This window comes from Ctenocephalides felis, unplaced genomic scaffold (genome assembly GCF_003426905.1).
Source record: "Ctenocephalides felis isolate EL2017-DRISC unplaced genomic scaffold, ASM342690v1 CF-g0.4_SCAFFOLD_01492, whole genome shotgun sequence".
Classification (NCBI taxonomy): Eukaryota; Metazoa; Arthropoda; class Insecta; order Siphonaptera; family Pulicidae; genus Ctenocephalides; species Ctenocephalides felis.
The window spans coordinates 3516578-3536166 of record NW_020537646.1 but is presented as its reverse complement, the minus strand read 5'-3'; the positions used below and the strand labels follow the sequence as shown (position 1 = coordinate 3536166).

The 19589-nt window shown below is 26.5% G+C and overlaps 1 protein-coding gene across 1 annotated transcript in view; it reads right to left on the bottom strand.

Annotated features, from left to right (window-relative positions):
- Positions 1-18015, bottom strand: part of LOC113370322 — a gene marked incomplete at its 3' end in the record, with an annotated part of 76129 nt that extends 58114 nt beyond the window's left edge. The window contains 1 exon segment of the mRNA XM_026610992.1: positions 17710-18015.
- Positions 18016-19589: the final 1574 nt, after the last annotated feature.

The following is a 19589-nucleotide window of genomic DNA, read 5'->3' as shown; positions in this document are numbered from 1 at the left end:
AAAAAAAAATTACAATAAATTTTCTGTCTATTATAACTGATAATTCCTACACTTAAAGATATAATTCACATACATATTATTTGTACATATGTATTTTATTAGTAACTCATTCATTGCGTTAAAATAAAGCTATTGTTTGCCTCTAATTGTTCTACTTTTTATGTTTGAGCGCAAAAGTATTTAGCATAACTTGTAACACAATGTTAAAATAGAAATACTACAAATATATGGACCATTGTCTCAAAAAAAAAAACACTCAAAAAGAACAGTTTTGCAATTATTGGTAATAGATATAGTATTAAATTATAGCGATATAAAGTCGTAAGACGTTTATTTGAAGTTATATGATTTTTGAAGCTATTTTATTTTTTGTTTTTTAATTTATAGATTTTTCTGCCTTTATAAACCGTTGTCATGTTTACCTATTAAAAATTAATTACTAAAATTATTAGTTCCTATACAATGCAATAAATTCATCAAAATATAGAAGTTAGTAAAAGGGTTAAAATAATTGTCCATATAATTTATAATTAAATTTTTTGGTATAAACCTGTATTAAGATATACATAATGATCCCGCCTGAATAAATCTAATAGTGCTTGTTCTATCTGTTTGCTTAAATAATTTTAAAAATTATTCATTATAATTATTAGATTAAACTGCAATAGATATTTATGAATGACTAGCTATTTGCAAAGATAAAATCCATTACAATAAAAAATAATTACAATGACTAACACAGGATACATCAAACTGTTCAAATATTTACTCGATGACGAATAACATTCAAGAAATCAGGTGTTGCTTCGAAGAAATATGAACCGAGATAACGTTTCAGCTTAAGAAGTTCCAAGAATTTTGAAGCAGCCTCCTTTGTTTCGGAATGTAATTCTTTTTTTTTTCATTTTGAAAGGTGAAAAAAATACCAGTCGGTATTCCTTGTGAGTCATCCAGACTTAGAAGATTTCTATCCAAGTTAATTCTTTATTGATCCTTGGGCCTTTTAATAGACTTTTCATTTGCCAACATTTTTACCAATTTGTTGTTCTAACATTTTATTAAATCAATTACTACATTCACGTCATCATTTGTTTATAACCTTTTTCAATTAGCAAGTTTTTATACTACATACTTTTTTCACACACGTGTCATATTTTCAAACAAGTAATCAATCAAATGATGTGAATGTTTTTTTTAACTAAAATAATAAAAACGAAAGTATTACACAACAACTTCTTACCAAAAAAGTTGTCTTCATGAATAGTGTCTAAGGTTGAAAAAATAATTTTCTAGTAGTAATTTGGATTTGGAGATATCAGGTTCATTTCCAACATCTGGTAATAATTTTTATTGATTGAAAAATTGTTTTTATGAACAGAGCCTAAGGTTGAAAAGAAAAGATTCTAGTAGTAATTTGGATTTGGAGTCATCAGATTCATTTCCAAAATTTGGTAACTATTTTGCTTGTTCTAATCAGAATTTAATTTGAAGATAGTGTAAGTTGAAGCAAAAAGAAGCAAAACTTTTTTACACACGTGTCATATTTTCAAACATGCAATCAATCAAATGATGTTGAATATTTTTTAGGCCAAAATAATAAAAACGAAAGTATTACACAACTTCTCACAAAAAACTTGTCTTCATAAGCAGTGCCTAAGGTTAAGAAAAACAAGATTCTAGTACTTTTTAGTACTAATTTGGATTTGGAGTCATCAAATTCATTTCCAAAATCTGGTAATTATTTTGATGGTTGCAATCAGAATCTAGTGGGAAGATAGTGTCAATTGGAGCAAAAAGGAAATTGACATAATTTGTTTATAACTTTTTTCAATTAGCAAGTTTAGCAAGAAAATTGACATAATTTGTTTATAACTTTTTTCAATTAGCAAGATTTTTTTACTTCATACTTTTTACACACATATCATATTTTCAAACATGTAATCAATCAAATGATGTGAATATTTTTTTAACCAAAATAATAAAAACGAAAGTATTACACAACAAGAACTTCTTACCAAAAAGTTGCCTACGGTTAAAAAAATAAGATTCGAGTAGTAATTTCATCATTGGAATAAATAATTGGAATCACTTCCAAGATCTTGTAATTATTTTAATTGTTGCAATTAGAATCTAATAGGATGATGGTGCAAATTGGAGCAAAAATAAATCTAAAAGATGAATGAAGTTTATATTAAAATATTTTGAAGGTCAACTGGGTATGAATCATATAGATTTATATATTTTACATACATAATGAGGAAAGTGGACATTTTAGTCAATATTATTTACATACCCCTGGCGCGAGAAAATGCATTTCGGTGCATTGCAAATCTGAAAAATAGGACAAATTTCCAAACTGTTTTATTTTTTTTATACACATACACACATGTATATAACATTTAATATGACTATTTATACAGTTATTCCATCTCTGGGCAATTACGGAATAGAGCTTTATTATTATTTGCGGCTTTTGAGTCGGTTGCCGTTGAATTTCTTAGGAATTCGCCTTCTCATTAGAATGCAAGCTCTTCGGTATTGTTATCACGGACGTATTATTAAAATGTTTAATGTCCTCTTTGTTATTCACGGTTACCTTCATTTATTAAAGTGTCCGATGTACCTATATGGTAATAGGAATTCTTTGTACAAGAACTTAGGCGGCGCGAGAGGTTCCTTTGTGACTGAGATTGGATCGAAAATTGGAAAAAAAAGATTTAATTTGATCCTGGATAGATAGTATTAAACCTATTATGAGGGATTATTTACGCCGTAGTCTCTTAAGGAGTGTGTTGTTATTAAATAACTCAAATTTAAATATCGTGCATAATCTTCGAAATTGAATTAGAAAGGATTTTATTTAAATTTTTAAGCTTTTGGTTCCTTCAATGATTATATGAGCAATTGATTTTTAAGTAAAAATAGCCCTTGAAGGACAAATGATGTTTGAAGTCATTTTCTAACTACATAGTTTTTTATTATTCATAAATTTACCAATTCAACCTAGAAATGTAGTCGTACCACATTGTTTGACATACTGACATTAAGCTCCGCAATTAATCTATTAAAATCCTCAAGCGTTACAGTATTATATCTCGCGGTGTAAAAATAACAGTTATTACTCACTCTAAATGTCGATTGAATAATCTACCTCCATCATCATATTTCTAATAATATACTACTGTACATCATCAGATCAAATGCTCGTCTATGCAAATTAACGCTAATAAAAAGCAAAATGGTATACAACAATGATTATTCCACGTGAGTGTGTTCACAAAACATTAGTCAAAAGGATATTCCATCGGCGAACTGAATGAATTATTCATAGTTATTCTGAGATGTTTAATTAAAAACTTGTCTTAAGATATGGTTTTGTACGTCAATAAGCAAGCATTGTGTAAACATTAGTTGCGGGTTTAACAAAATATCAAATGTTACTGAGGCGATAAAAATATTATCCTTATGACTGCTCCAAAATTGGTAATGGTAAATGAAATAAAAAGATTTTATCACGAATAAGCAATAATTATAAACTAAATAACTATACTATCTTATAAATAAAATATAAAAATCACTTTAAAATATATTTGGAGCAAGTTTTTATTATATTTATTGATAGAACAATCGCCCTTTATATTTTTACCTTTTTACCTTATTGTTTGAATTGTTCATTTGAAGCTCAATTTTTTAAAACATTTTATCTATAATAATATAATTGTTACTAATTTTAAAAAATATTAGCTGCACCCGATCACGTATAAATAAAAATGTAAACAAAAATGCGATTCTGTTAAAAATAGTTATCATGATGGAAAATAGCGCATGTATCTTTTGGGAATGATTGTTGAGCGGAATTAGATGCATCATCGAGTGAAATATCCCATTCAGCATCTCAATATATAATATAAGCTTATAAGCATTTTAAACTAATTAATTATAAAATTTTCATCTATCCCTTTTCGTCCCATAGGGCTCAAACAAATGCATATAAATATAATTTCTGTTATTTTTATAATATATAAAATTAATAGAAATATTTTGTAAATATAATTCTGATCAATAATAGCAAGTCATTTAAAAGATTTATTAATAAAAAGTTTGCAATTACAATTACTTGTATTCAGTAGAGTTTTTTTAGTGCCTACGTTTTGTTAAATCAACACGTAAGCAAATTATAAGTTTAAATTCTGCAATATCACTAAATATCCAGATAAAACTAAAAATATATGTCTTTTGTATGAATTTTTTTTTTGTATAAATAAATTTTGATACATAACAAGATATAACGGAGAATTCATGTTACTTGTTATTAAAAATTATATAATTCATTACAACGAAAATTATTTATAGATTTTCAGATATCGTAATGCTATTAAAAGGTAAATAAAGAAAAGTAAAAAAATAAGTAGATAAATAAAATTTAATTAAATAAAGCAGAGTTAATAAAGTAAATAAGTTAAATTTATAAGCAAAAGATTTATGGAAAATACAAAATCTGCCATCATAAAAAATATAGTATTAGTATATAAGGCTTGTTCGAACCACTACAAAGTTCCAAGTTCTATTATTGCCTTGGACAATCTAACATCAAGCAGTAGAGATATCAGTTTCGACTTTATAATATAGATCTAAATATGATTTTAAGTTGAAATAGCTTGCAACATTATTAGCAATATCTAATAATAATCACATTACGAAGATAATGGTCAACCACTAGAATTGGTTTTTAATATTCCTAGGTTATAAGGAATTATATGACTTGAGCTTATAGAAATTCAGAATGATGTTCATAAATATAATTTAGAAAAATTAAATATTTATTATTTGACATATGATTTTTTTATACCATAAACAGCAATCGTTTCGTTCTGCTCCATATGAGCTATTACATATTACGTGTCATTTATGCATAAAAAAATCTTTTATTCATAAAAATATTATCAGAACACGCATAAATAATTTATTACAATAGAAAGCATTTAATAAAATGCGTTAATCGATGGCATATCTCTTTTTCTTCTAAGTGAGACGTTCCTCATAATTTGACGGCTCATCATGAGAAGAATGTTACAAAATTGCATAATAGAATAATTCTACTTATGTATTATGCAGTGATATAATACTTGAGAATTTTACTTGTGAGCTTTATGAATTATGTTAATGTAAACACACAGAATTCTTTTGTTTAGATTTGAATTGTGGGGACGGTTCATCGGCTTTGATTCCATCAACTGACATCACGATTTTCCTTTCACATAAGTTACGGAGTCTGCATATTTTTAACACGGAAATGAAATAAAAGCCTTTAGGCAATAGTTTGAAACAGATGCATCCTACATAACAAGATTCATATATCAATAGATAATATTACTTGCATCCTACATAACAAGATTCATATATCAATAGATAATATTACTAATATGCATATGAAATACGACTCTGAGAGTTGTCACCTTCAAAGAATACATTCGAACTACAGAAAGGCTTCTAATAATCCTAAACATTTCAACTCAACTTCAATGCCAAAAGTTCATTATTAAACCTGACTATCAACATACCAAAATTCAAACTTGCAACTTTTTTTTTATTACAATATTAATATATTGTCATTATTATCATTCTAACATCAGTTGTTTTGACATATAGTCTTTGAATCTTAGTCTTAAATTTCATGGATCTACCGCTTATAATTATGCAAAATCATAAAAAAAGATTTCATGTAATTTATCAATGTTCATGTATGTTGTATATCGTATATATTTATTCACCGTTATCCGAATATTTTCGTTATTAATCCATAAATGCATATTTATTACACTCTTATGAATGCATCTTTATTTAAAAGAACCGGTAGTGAAAACGACCACATAGCATGCAAGATTTGGTAGAGAAGCCATCCAGGCGTTTGAAAACATTTTTAAACATTTTGTACATATTGTTATAGTTCATGTTTTTCTGGGTAGCTAATATTTTTCAGAACTAAAAGCTTCAAACACATATTGATTTAATTTTTCAATTATAATTATTTCAACATTTTGAAAAGGTTTTTGCGGAATCAACTCAAGAATAGACCCAAAAATATCTTAAGATTCATACAACCTTTTATTTTAAAAATTTATCGACCAAGATTGAATTTTAAAGAGACACCAAGGATTAACTCTTAAAATACACCTACGAACCTATCTACATATACCATCAATTATATTTTTAGTGAATGTAAAATATATTTTTAAGTGAGTTTATTTTATAAAATATTTAAAAAATAATAAATCAAATTCACTACAATCTGTCTCTAATTATACAATATTTTGATCAAAAAATACTTTTCATTCATGAAATGAATCTAGCATTTAAGGTATAGAATAAAATCAATTCATCTAATTCCAATAATTAAACAAAAATTCAGTAAAAAAATTATTATTCTTTTTTTTATTGATAAGTAAACATATTGTTATGATTACGTTTATAAAATTAGCACTTTTCATTTAATAAACTATTCTATAAAATTCAATAATTATTTTAGTCAATTTAATAATTAATATCATTAAGTAAATCTAATTATATTGAAAATTTTATTTTTACATATATGTACAAAGATTCATTAAAATTGTTAACAATTTTCGTAAAAAACTACAAAACTAATTATTAAAAATTAAGGAGAATTTTTATGATCAATAGCATAGCTTTTATTATGTGGTTTAGTATATAGCTGGAGTATAATATTAATTTTACCATCCTCTATTACGAAAATATTTATTAACCTGTTGTCCATTTCTGAAATAGTATAACGGAATATTTGTATCGTTCAATTTCGAAATTTATCTAGTGGTCAAACTAGGTATAAAATTCATTTCGTTTTTATGTGCAATGTTGCAACCAGATTGATGGTCTTGTTATTTATTAGTTTAGTAGAGAGTTTAGAAGCAAATTGTAAGTCGTAAATGATTATGGTTTCAAGAGCCTATGTAATGTAACAGTAATCAGTTTTGAAGCAATTTACAGTCGTTTAGTAATTAAGGTTTGTGTAAAAGTTTTATGATTTAAAGCTCTATTAAGCTAAAGTAATAATAAAATAATATAAATGTGTAAAGATCAGATATAAAACAAAATTTTCATCATTTTCTCAAATAGCAGGAATCATTTTCTCAAATAGCACAACTTAACAAAATCTTGTAAATTTAATTTAATACTGTCGTACCAGATCATGATCATGTGTTTGAAAAGAGGATCATCCAGGACAAATATATATAAAATTTTTGTCTGCGTAACTTTATATTTTGTCTTGAATCCACGGAAATGAGTTAACAAATAAGTATTTATCCATATAATTACTAATTTGTGAAAACATGATTACTGTTCATTCATCCAAATTGATATTATATCACCAGGGTCTTTGACTTCAAAGCAAATATCATGACATGTGGGCATCGTGACATAGAAATCACATAACTGTTTTGGTTCTTTCGCGATTATCGTAATGAGGTGAGACAACTTACCAAAAATAGTATTGAACAGATTTAAAAAAAAATTTTTAACATTTACCTTTGTCTAAGATATGTAACTAGTTCTTTTTCAAAATTGCTGTAATGTAACATAATTACGAAAGAACATGTTTGATAGTATCAAACCTATCTATAAAAACTAGTACCTATTTTATGATCAAATTTATGACACCATTTGGATAAAACTATACTAAATTTATACTAGCATTTATAATACTGATATTTAGCCTTCAATGTGTTGATTAATAATATTAATTAGAAAATCCAAAACCACATGAAATAATAAAAAATAGTAAATAAATTTATTACAACATTCTAGTATAAAATAATAAAACATTCTAGTTGTACATATATGTATATAAAAATATTACAATTTTTTATTATTCTATAGAATAATAAAAAATAGTAATATATTTTAGTTCATTTTTTAGGTCTTTGGGCAATATTTTAATTCTAAATTTTTTAACAAAAACTTCTACAATAATTGTTTAACTAAAACGTCCAATTGTGATTAAAATACAAAAAAATAATTTATAAATGCTATACCAGTGTATAAAAATGAAAATATCATTAAATAATAGATGTAATTTGTCATTATTATACCTATTGTTGAATTTGAATATGTGATGAATTATTATGTCTGGTTTGGTGATTTCTATCGAATATAAATATAATTTTAAATTGCTACGCGTTTTTACAACGTGTAAGTACGATATATAGATAAAAATTACATATATCTTTCAGTTCATATTTTTTCTCTATACAAATTTTGAAATTCATTTTTATTATTATTATTTAATTATTTATCTAGTTGTTTATTTAGTTTTTTGTTCATTAATACTATTATTATTATTTTTATTTCTTTTTGTATGTATGCATTATTTTAAATATTATATTTTGTTGTTAAATCGTAACTGAATAGCATATAGAATTGATTTTATAAGTAATTTTGATGGCTGTTTATTAATTAAAAAAATCTAATTTTTAATATATCAGACCAAAAAAGTAGAAAATAAGTAAAATTTGTATACATATATACACATACCCAAACATCCACAAATACATGAACATCTCTACATTTTTTTTATCAAAATTTAATAAATATTGGTGATTTCTAAAACTATTAAACTGCAAATTTAAACAATAAATGCAATTTTTCAATTTAATTAAGAAGATATCATAGTTGATTTACCAACAAAATTAGTGTCGAAAATTTATATGAAATAAAGTTTCAAAATAGATGAATAAATTAATAGAAAAAAAAGAAAAGTTAGTTGGTGTAATCAAGTTTGATTTGTATTTTTTAAGGTGTTCATGTAAAATTAGTTGAAACACTCCTTTCAAAAATTTTGTTTTCTTGATAAAAATATTATTTTATATATAATGGTTAAAAATAATATTATTTGAACCAAACAATATATAAATGGTGTTCTACAAAAAACATGAAAAATATTTTTAACATGCCTTTTTATGCGAAAAAACAGCTTCATCAATTTTTAACCATAGCATCTATAGAATAATATGAAGTCGTAAAATATAACGTCCTTTTCCAATTATCTCGATAGTTGGCTGAAACTTTTATCACCAAATCTTTTAATATTTTTAACATGTCTTTTCACATTTGGAATAACAGCTACATCAGATTTTACCCATCGCATCTCTAGAATAATATAAGGTCGTAAAATTTAACGTCAATTTCCAATTACTTCGACAGTTGACTGAAACTTTTATTACCAAATAGTTGAACAAAATAATGCGGAAGACTTCTCCAATATTTTACACATTAAAACGTTCTTCGTCCTTCTTCTCATCGAAATCTCTCCAGTATAAAGTATATTATTTTCTGTTTTCTGTTACTACATATAGAGAATATCACCGGAGACTTCGACGAAGCCGTGCGATGCAAACCGGCTTGGATCGATCACCTTCGCGCGGGGGAAGCCCGAGAAGAAGAGGCCCGAGAACGAGAAATGAGCCAATGGAGATGGGAAAAATAATAAAAAATCGATATTAATCGATAATTGCGGTAACTATTAATATTAATACTTATTTATGAGTAAAACGGCATGGATTAATAATAATTGTTAATGATATAATATAATTTGTGCAGATAACGTTATTTATTAGACATGAAATGCACGACGTCGCCGAGGTCAAGAAGGATTATTGGATTTAATAATTATAATATTGATTATTATTCAAAGGCCATATGATAAATGATAATTAAATATTATTGGATCAAATATTAATTAACATATAATCAACATAAAATTTCAAGACATCATCAGCGGATTTTAAACATTGAAGTTTCACATTATTTTATATATAGATCAATCGTAATAAAATTAACTGATTTAATAAAGAAAACTTCGAAACATCACGTGGGAGAGAAAGGTTTATAGTGAGTAAGATGTCACATGTATTCATTTTTAACCTGGATTAAAAAAAATCCAAACATTTAAACAAAAAAAATAAAAAAGTTTATAATTTTATATAATTTAATAGATTTAATAAAAAAAAAACATCATGTGGGAGAGGAAGGTTTATAGTTAATAAGATGTCACGTGTATTCATTCTCAACCTGAATTTGAAATAAATCCAATTATTTTCAAAAAAAAATAAAAAAAAAATGCAATTTTTCCTTGTAACTAAATATACACGTAATGTTTGGTGGGAAAGAGGGGGTGATATTGAATATCACCAAGGAGAGTTCAAAATTTAATCGACGCCATTGTTGTCATACATTTTGGATATTTTTAGCAGTTGAAATTATAAGTAATTTAAGTGTAGTTTTCATAGAAAAAAATATACACGAAAATGCCCATTTTACTATCGTCATTTCAGACATTAACTACTTGTGTTTTTATATATTTATAAATATTTATAGATAAACTGCATCGTGATTTTTATGAAATTTTATAACAGTAATAGACCTAAAACATAGGAAAAAAACAAAAATATTAAAAAACAATCAAAAATTTTATAAAAATGGTGAGTAACAAATCATTTGAAAATACTTAAAACAATCCCGAGATTTTGAGAACTTTGCTCTTTTAAAATGAATTAAGTAAGCATAAAAATTTCAAATTTGCTCTTTAAATTCTTAAATTTTTAAATTCACCAAACACTGTTATAAATTGTTAATAGAATATTGCTATGTTATTTTAGTAATTTTAACTCTGCAAAATCAAGAGTTATATCAAGTAAATATAATCACATTATTATCAGGTAAATAAAACTTCACTTTGATATTCTTTGCAAATTTTACCTTGATTTTGTAAAACACTGATATAAATTACTAATTAAATTGTTACAATGCTTTAGAAAATTAAAGTCTAAAAAATCAAATATTATCATCAGACTGTTGTGATGTTTTCATACCCCTGTACTTAAAAAACGCACTTTGATTTTGCAAAACATTGTTATAAATCACTCAAAAAGCCATTCTTAAAAAAAAATAATGCTTCTTGATTTTGATACAAATTTATGTAATTGCTTCAGCGATACTAAGTCCATACTAAGTCTGTAAAGTCACATCAGTTTTCAGACAAATGTGACGTTTTCGTACACCTGTTCTCAATAAAAAATTATTAATAATATTATTATCACGTCGTATTATCAATTTTAACTCTGTAAAATCAAACTTTGCAGCTTCTAAAAATGTTGTTATTCTAACTATGTAAGACCAAAAGCTATAATCAGAACATATCTCTAATGAAATAATAGATTTTGTTTTTGTTTCTCTATGACTCAAAATCGCCAAAAATCAGTAAAAGTAAGTAAAATTTTCGAAAGACTTATAAAGCGTTAATAAAATTTCTACTTCTGCATTTCTAACCATGAAAAACCAACAGTTACTATGAGAAAACCAACGTCAAAAATGAAAATTGGACTTATGTAAACCCTTAATAAAATTGTCACGTTAGCATTTCCAACTCTGTAAGACCAACAATTACTATCAGAACATATCGATAATGTGTGTATTACTACAATTACACCTCACATCTCTATTACATCCACCGTCTTCGTGCACTTTGCATCCTCGCACATGTTTTTCTTTCGTACTTTTTTATTTATATTAGTAACTTTTCTGTTTTGTTCTCGAGTCGTCGTCTCGTTCGCTCGCAGTTTGTCCGCCACGGGCGCTTTGCTTCGCGAATAAGAAACAAACCGCACCACATCTCAGGCCGGCCGGCTCGAGCTCAACAGAACCACTCGACAATGCCAAATGCCAACATGAAATGTTGCCCATTATTACTTTCGCAATATGGCAATGACGTAGTCGTTAGGAAAAAATAGTTTTTTTGGTTCTTTAAAAGTCATATGTCAATGTGCAAAAAATAACGAGGATAATGTAAGTAATGACATGCAACGCCTATGGACAAACGCTATGCGCTAGTTATAAAAACTTGTATTATTACTTAGCTATAAATTTTCATAGTAGCCCTGAAAGAACAACTGTCCAGTATAGGACATTCAGTAAATTTAATGAATTTACAATAGTCCGCCGAAAAGGTACATTGTATACTACTTTGACATGTTGGAAAAAACAACTCACAAAGATATTATATAAAAATAATCACAATTTGAAGAATATTTGTGAGATCAGATTTAACTAATCTTAGGCAATTGAGTAATCTTATGCTAATACACATTAAGGTGTTGATTCTGCCCAATTTTATGGCAACGCTATGTTAAGTAGCAGTTTTCATATAAAGTGGTACTAAAAACTGTCAAAATCCTTCGTGGTTGCTGTGCAGACAGAAGTTTAAGATAGAAAACAACAGCACAAATGTCAAAAAACGATCTTTTTTGAACGAAACATGAAATTTTGCCCATTATTACTTTCGCAATATGGCAATGACGTAGTCGTTAGGTAAAAATAGTTTTTTTTTTGTGGTTCTTTAAAAGTCATATGTCAATGTTCAAAAAATTGACGAGGATAATATAAGTAATGACATGCATACGCATTGCGTATGGACAATGTCCGAGTTATGAGAACGTCTTATTGCTGAGTTATAAATTATTATAAATTCTATATAATGCTATTATTTTTACAGAAATTAAGATTTCTGTAAGCCGTTGTGATGATACTTCTTAACTCATAGCTTTTTAGAAAGCAAACCAAAGGTTGGCAATTTATATTTGATATAGGATGGAACGGGACTTAAACGTCCGTGGGTAAAACCAATATCTCAAAAACAAGTAAAGTAAAGAATTTTTACCTTCATAGGTCACATATTTTATTTTACATTTATATTTGGTTATGTAATGGTTATATATAATAATAATATAAATATTATTTCATAAAATCCCATTAAAATTAAAAATAAAACATTGTTCCTGTTTTTCCCTGGCCGTTCAATTTTACACTGACTATGGGGAGTTTGGATTAGCTGGAGTTTTACTGAACATAATCATATAGCAGCCTATTTGACATATTTTATTTGTTGTGATATAGTTGGTTTGGTTCTCAGAATATTATTGCCCAAAGTTAAATTGGACCTTTGTGCCCCGCCCTACCCTATTCCAAAAGTAATAATTTAATTTTGATGGCACAATGGGTAAGGGCTCTTTTTACATGAAAAAATTTAATTTGTAAGATTTGATGATAAACATATTTTCATAATTATTATCAATTTGGAAGTTGCGTTTTGCTTTAAATAATCTTATTCTAATTCACATTAGAATCAAAAAATATAAAGTCAAAAGCGATTTATATCTTTTAACTGGATAATCCTTAATACTTTCATTAACTTGTCTAGCATTAAATTACAGTAAAATATTATACTCATAATTTATTTAATATGACAATAGGATTAAATTATGCAATAATTAAAAAGTTATTATAAGTAGAGCTTAGACGTTTGTATAATACGTAATTTAAAATCTTATTAATTAGGGCGAGTGACAAAAGTAGATTTGTAAATACATTTTAATACATTTTGATTCACCTTAACTAATTTAAGTTGTATAAATAACTATAAAATCTTAGAAAATTGGTATATATATATATTTTGAGACATATTAATTTGCAAAACAATTTATTAATTGTTTCTTGCAATAAAATCTATAATACGAAATTTGAATATAATAAAAGTATTGCAGTTTTACAATTTTTGTCTAAATCAGTTCAATTAACATATAGATTAATTTATTTTTGTGCTGAAAAATATTTTTATTTACTAGCACAACTAATATTGATTAAACATATTGATTTGGTGAGAGGACTGGTTAAAATTGTACTTGTTCTATAAGCATAAAGATTATTCTTATAAAAGAATGTAGGTTAAATATATCACAAATAAAAGAAATTCATCGTGGATAATTTTTATAGCCTATTTTCCAGCATGGTTTTTATCAACAATACAAAATTGGCATTTTATCATAACAGTTTTATATTATTTTAGATTGAAAATATGTACATGTGACTCAAATCAATTTAAATAGAAACAAATCGAAATTATTAATTTTGCATAGACGCACATAATATATTTACTATGAATCATACTTGACATATGAAAAAAAATTCTTCATGAATTTAAAACTACTGAGTTGTTTTTTTCAACATGCCCTTGTAGTATACAATATCCCTTTTTGGCCAACTATTGTAAATTCATCAAATTTATTGGATGTACTTAACTGGACAGTTGTAATTTTTTTTATTTCATTTAGTAATTACAACCCTCTATAAATATGACATCTAGTAATTTTTTTTGATTAATATAAATAGAAAGGGCATATCAGGCCGCACAGTGGTGGTCCTAATATTATTCGGACAGTTGTAAATAAAAGAGATAATAAAAAAAATGTTATGTATAATAGTAATCACGATAATATCTTGATTATTAGAAATAAATGAATCTCGTTACTTTGTATATATTATTTCTATATTTTTGTTATAGCACGAAAGAAATGATATGTGTCGGAATAAACACTTATTGTATATTGTATGTTCAATTATTATATATTACACTTTGTTAGCACATGGCTAAACAGATAGATGACAGTGACCGTTTGCGACATGGGTTAAAAATAAAAACAATACCGCAAAATAACTGTAAAAATTCCACTTGGAACAATAAATATTATATATTCGCAACCTTAGAAAAAATCAATGGAAAATATTAAAATATAGATTCGGAATTGACAAAACTGTTCAAAATCAATGTTAAGTATGTCGATATCTCTAGTTTCATTTTTGGTAGAACCTTGACGATATTGCTGGTATATGGAATGAAAATATATATTTTTAGCATAATAGTTTTACAACCCCTGCCTTATGTAACCTGTCCAATGCTGATTGCAGCAATCAACAAGAATCGCATAGAAATGTCAATCAATCTCAGGTGCACGTCCTGGGGCGTTGTAAGGGTAAAAAGGGCTCGGAAGTTGCTGTCAATTAAAAACAAGCTAGGTACTTGCCGTAAATATCTTGTAATGTTGTTTTTGAATCTAAAGCGATGTTATTTCAGCCGTTGAAAAGATAACATGGTGAAACATATTTTGATAGGTTCGAGGTATAATGAGGAAAAGTGGTAGGAAATAACATGAAAATTTATACTGGATCTTTGTTCTTGTCTTACATAATAAACTAAAAATAAATTTGGAGACTGCAATCAGAATTTAAGGTTTCAAGCAGATGGAATCACTTAATACAACTACAAAAAAGTCTTTGTACTTTGTTAAAAAGATATTGTCGAAGGCACCAGCAAATTTCTGTGTATGATAATATCCTTAGTATCGATTTATAGAACAAAAATTAGACTCATAAATTAAAAGCATAGACAAGAAATAAGGTATCTAAAATTTCCTAGTTTATATCCGAATTTAGAATAAAATCAAAAAGAAATAAAAACAAACAACTGTGTAACTGTTTACTAAAATGTTTAACTAATCTATTTAAAAATCCTCATCATTGTTTATAAATATTAATATGTTGTTTATCATTTTTTCTGCATCAATCATTAAGAAACTAATGATATTATAATTTAATAATCGTGCTCAAGTATTACCTTGCAAAGTTACTTGTTATTCAAATAATTATTAATATGAAAATTGCAATATTTATAGCCTTAAGTATCAACAGTTCTAAGTAAAATTTTAATATCAAAAGTACTTCTGAAATAATTTTTAACTATTTTTTTATCACTGCAAAATGAGTTGAAAAATTTGCACAGACCGGTATTTTAAAGGTTGTTCTGTACTGTTATATTAAACGAATGTACGACTTACAATTAACAATATTCCATGACCAAAGTCACTATGGAAACCATAAGTGCATATTACTTGCATTCACTCCTGAATAATATGACTGACTTGTATTCAAAAGTGAAATGATAAAATAGAATTCACAATATCGATTATATGAATTGGAAAGGTAATATTGATCAATCAAGGAAATTAGTCATCATTTTCAAATATCATTTGCTTGATACATCTGATTAAATATTGCAATTCAGATCAATTGAATCATAAAATTAAATAATTTGTTACTAAAAAACATTAAGGTAATATATAATAATTTTGAAAATTAGCATTTGTCTACTTAGTTATTTTCTTTTATCAGCAGATCAATATTTCTTGACTATGTAAATTTATGTAGAATATAAATAATTGCCGCACCAATTATGATTTGCAACAAAAATTATTATGCAATTAAAAACTAATCTTAAGTGGATTTTAATTTCCGCATTTAAGTAATCCTATTCTAATCCGCATTACAATTATAAAGTCAAAACCGATATATATCTTTTAACAGGATAATCTGTACATCCATTATTTGGTCTAGGCTTAAATTAATTTAAATTGTTATCCTTATACTAAAATAGGATTAAATTATGCAATAATTAACAAATAATTATAAGTAGACTTTAGGCGTTTGTATACAATTTAAAAACCAATTTAATTAGAATTAAGTCACAAAATATATTTGTAAAATCATTTTTAATACATTTTTAATTGCCATATTGTATTGTGTATAAAATATGCATAAAGTTTCGTCATTTTTAATGTTATGTAAATATGTCACATGATTGAAATACTTTGAGACATTAGATTGTCTTGTAATTTGATTATCAGTATTTAGTCATAGTTTGAACGTAATACCTTGATTGTTTATTGAAAAAAGTAAATTTGTTACATAAATTAAAATAACATTTTTTACTATATTATTTACAAATGCCCTTTGAGAACATCTAGTAAATCTAATGATATAATTTATATCATCATTTAAAAAAATAATATAATTATCAAACTAGCAAATTTAAAATGGTATTACTTATAATTTTGCATTTACATAAATAAGATGGATCATAATTTTTGATTATTCGATTTAGCGATTTCATAATATTGCCAAAAGCTAAAAAACTAACAATTTTAAAGTTTGATAAAATTGCATTTTAACGAATAAGATGGATTAAAACTTTTTATTAGTAAGGCAGAAATAAAATTGATCAGTCGAGTAAACAAGTTAATTTCAAAATTTTTATAATAAATTATATATCTGAATTAATAAAAAAATAAGATGGATTCAGATTTTTGATTAATTAATTAATTAATACAGCAATTTTATAAAATTTTGCAGAATATCATCTTAGGTAACTAGCATTTTTAAATAAATGGGATTATTGAAGAATATTTTTGATTATTGGTCTATTAAATAACGAGCAATATATTTTTCTTTTAACATCAAAATAATTAATTTAAAGTCACTCTCGATAATTTGATGTCAACATAAAACAAGATATTACTAATTACCAATTGAATTTTTTCATTGTTATTGATATTATTGATCTCATTATTTATGTATTCCCAATATTTTATTTTTATAGTTTTCTTTTAATTTTTCAAGTTTTTCTTTAATTTTGTCAACTACATAATCAATTTCTGTTACTCGATATTAATGAATCTTTTGTAATATAAATTCAAATACAGAATCATCATAGACATTTTACATAAAATAATACTAATATATAAAATTAGTCAAAGTAAAAGATATAATATGCAATATTTTCATATTGGCAAACTTTTCTTTAATTTTTTATGCAATTTATCTATCACAACCAGTCAATCAATCTCAAAGTCACTCATCACAAAAAACTATGCAAGAAGGTGCATACCAACTCCCAATAGATTGCATATATTGTTTACAACGGCAATTACCATCAGCTGCAGTTAAAATATAATTATTAATACTTCTTACCTTATCAAATTGTGTATATCCTATTCCATCAAGTCAAAAAAAAAACGTTAACACAAAGTCTTGTTTCAAATCACTTACTATCCTTTACAAGCACAATTTAGCAATCACTTTAAAATCTCACTCAAATAAGTCAATTATGATAATCTTTATATAAATCCGATCCTGGACATATATCCTGCACGTGTTGCACTTTGCATAACAAATTCACGCGTCGACGTCGCCTTTCATTTCACTTTTGCTCAGGAAGAGAACTGGAATCAGTTTCCATTTACCAGTATAAACAGTTCCACCGCTCTTTGGCAGTGTTGAGGGACGTATGATTGCATGGTACTCGACAACACCGGTCGAATGGTCTTCGGCTGGGACCCCAAGCACGCCCACATGCACAGAGGCAAAAGGTCCGCTTGTCGACAAGCGTCTGTGTGGTCGCAGGTCAACGTGTTAGTGATTTTGTGATATAGATGGAGAGCTGGGTAAATATAGACAAGGTCTTTGGGAAAGGTCTCTGAAGTTGCCATATGATTTTCGGAGTATTGCAAAAATGAGTTCCAACCACACGATCACAATTACAAATTCAGTTAATTACTTCTAAAAATAATACATTTTTTTAATTTTTTTTTTTATATTTTATTTTCATTCTGCAATCTATAAAATTAATTATATTCAGCAGAGAATGCTGACAAGTTGTTTACAATTGATTGTTTACAAATTAGTAGATACGCTCAGTGGCGTATCTACTATAGTTAATATAAAAAAAACTAAAGACAAATATGGAGAAAAAAAAATATATAAAAATAAACTATACTAGATCTCTAGGTATTTTTCTCTTAAAACCTGGTCGGCTGACCTTCCTGGTATAAGTTGCTTGCTAGTTGGTTAGGATGGGCGTCCATTCTATTCTTATAATTACAGGCAAACATTGATATATGTTCTTGAATTGTATGTATACCCGTGTCTTTGTGGAGAATCCATGTTGGCGTGTAGTGAGGAGCGTTTAATATTTGCCGCAGGAATTTGTTTTGTGCTCGTTGTATTATGTTTAAATTGCTATTTTTAGCAGTACCGCAAAGTTGTAATTCGTAGGTCCACACGGGTTTTCGTTCCAAATATAAAATCTCTGTATTCTGTGCAAATATTAGGCAATATTTATACAATTCATGTTACTAGATTTAACAAAATTATACAGAGCTTAATATGTTCTTATATCTGCCACTGCCAAGAAATAGTGTAAAATTAGGTGGGAAAGAGATTATTTTATTATCTTCTTCCATAATTCCAGTTTATTCCAGTCCCGGGTTCGATCCCAACTTCAACCAATCTAGAATTCAGACAGCATGATGTCAAATTTGTGGATGTAGATCTCATATATAATCTCTGAAAATTGCCTTTCGGAAGCATTGCTGCATATTGATCATAAAAAAATAAAAAATACTATTAAGAATAAGTCATTAGTCACAACCGTATAAGACAACTTGTGAATTGCCCCCCAAAATCAAGCTTTACGCTACATGTCAACAAAAATGACTAAATGTCTTGATTGTAATAGAGTAAAAATTAAATATTTGATCTGGAAGAGGACAACAGAACAAGAGAGCTTTACAGAAAACCAAGTTATACATAGACCTACTGAAAAATAAGCTAAAAATTGACCTGGATTATAAAAAGAGTATATACAGACAAGCAAACTGAAGTTTATATAGGAGATCGATCAAGAATATAAAAATAACTTTACTGATGAGCAAACTGAAAGTATTCCACGAAGAGTGACAAATTAAGGTTTTTAATCGATTTATTTCAATAATAATTTATATTATTAAAATTATTTTAGACTGGAAGCACATACACAATATGATAGTATTTCTTCTATAGTTTATCTCTCA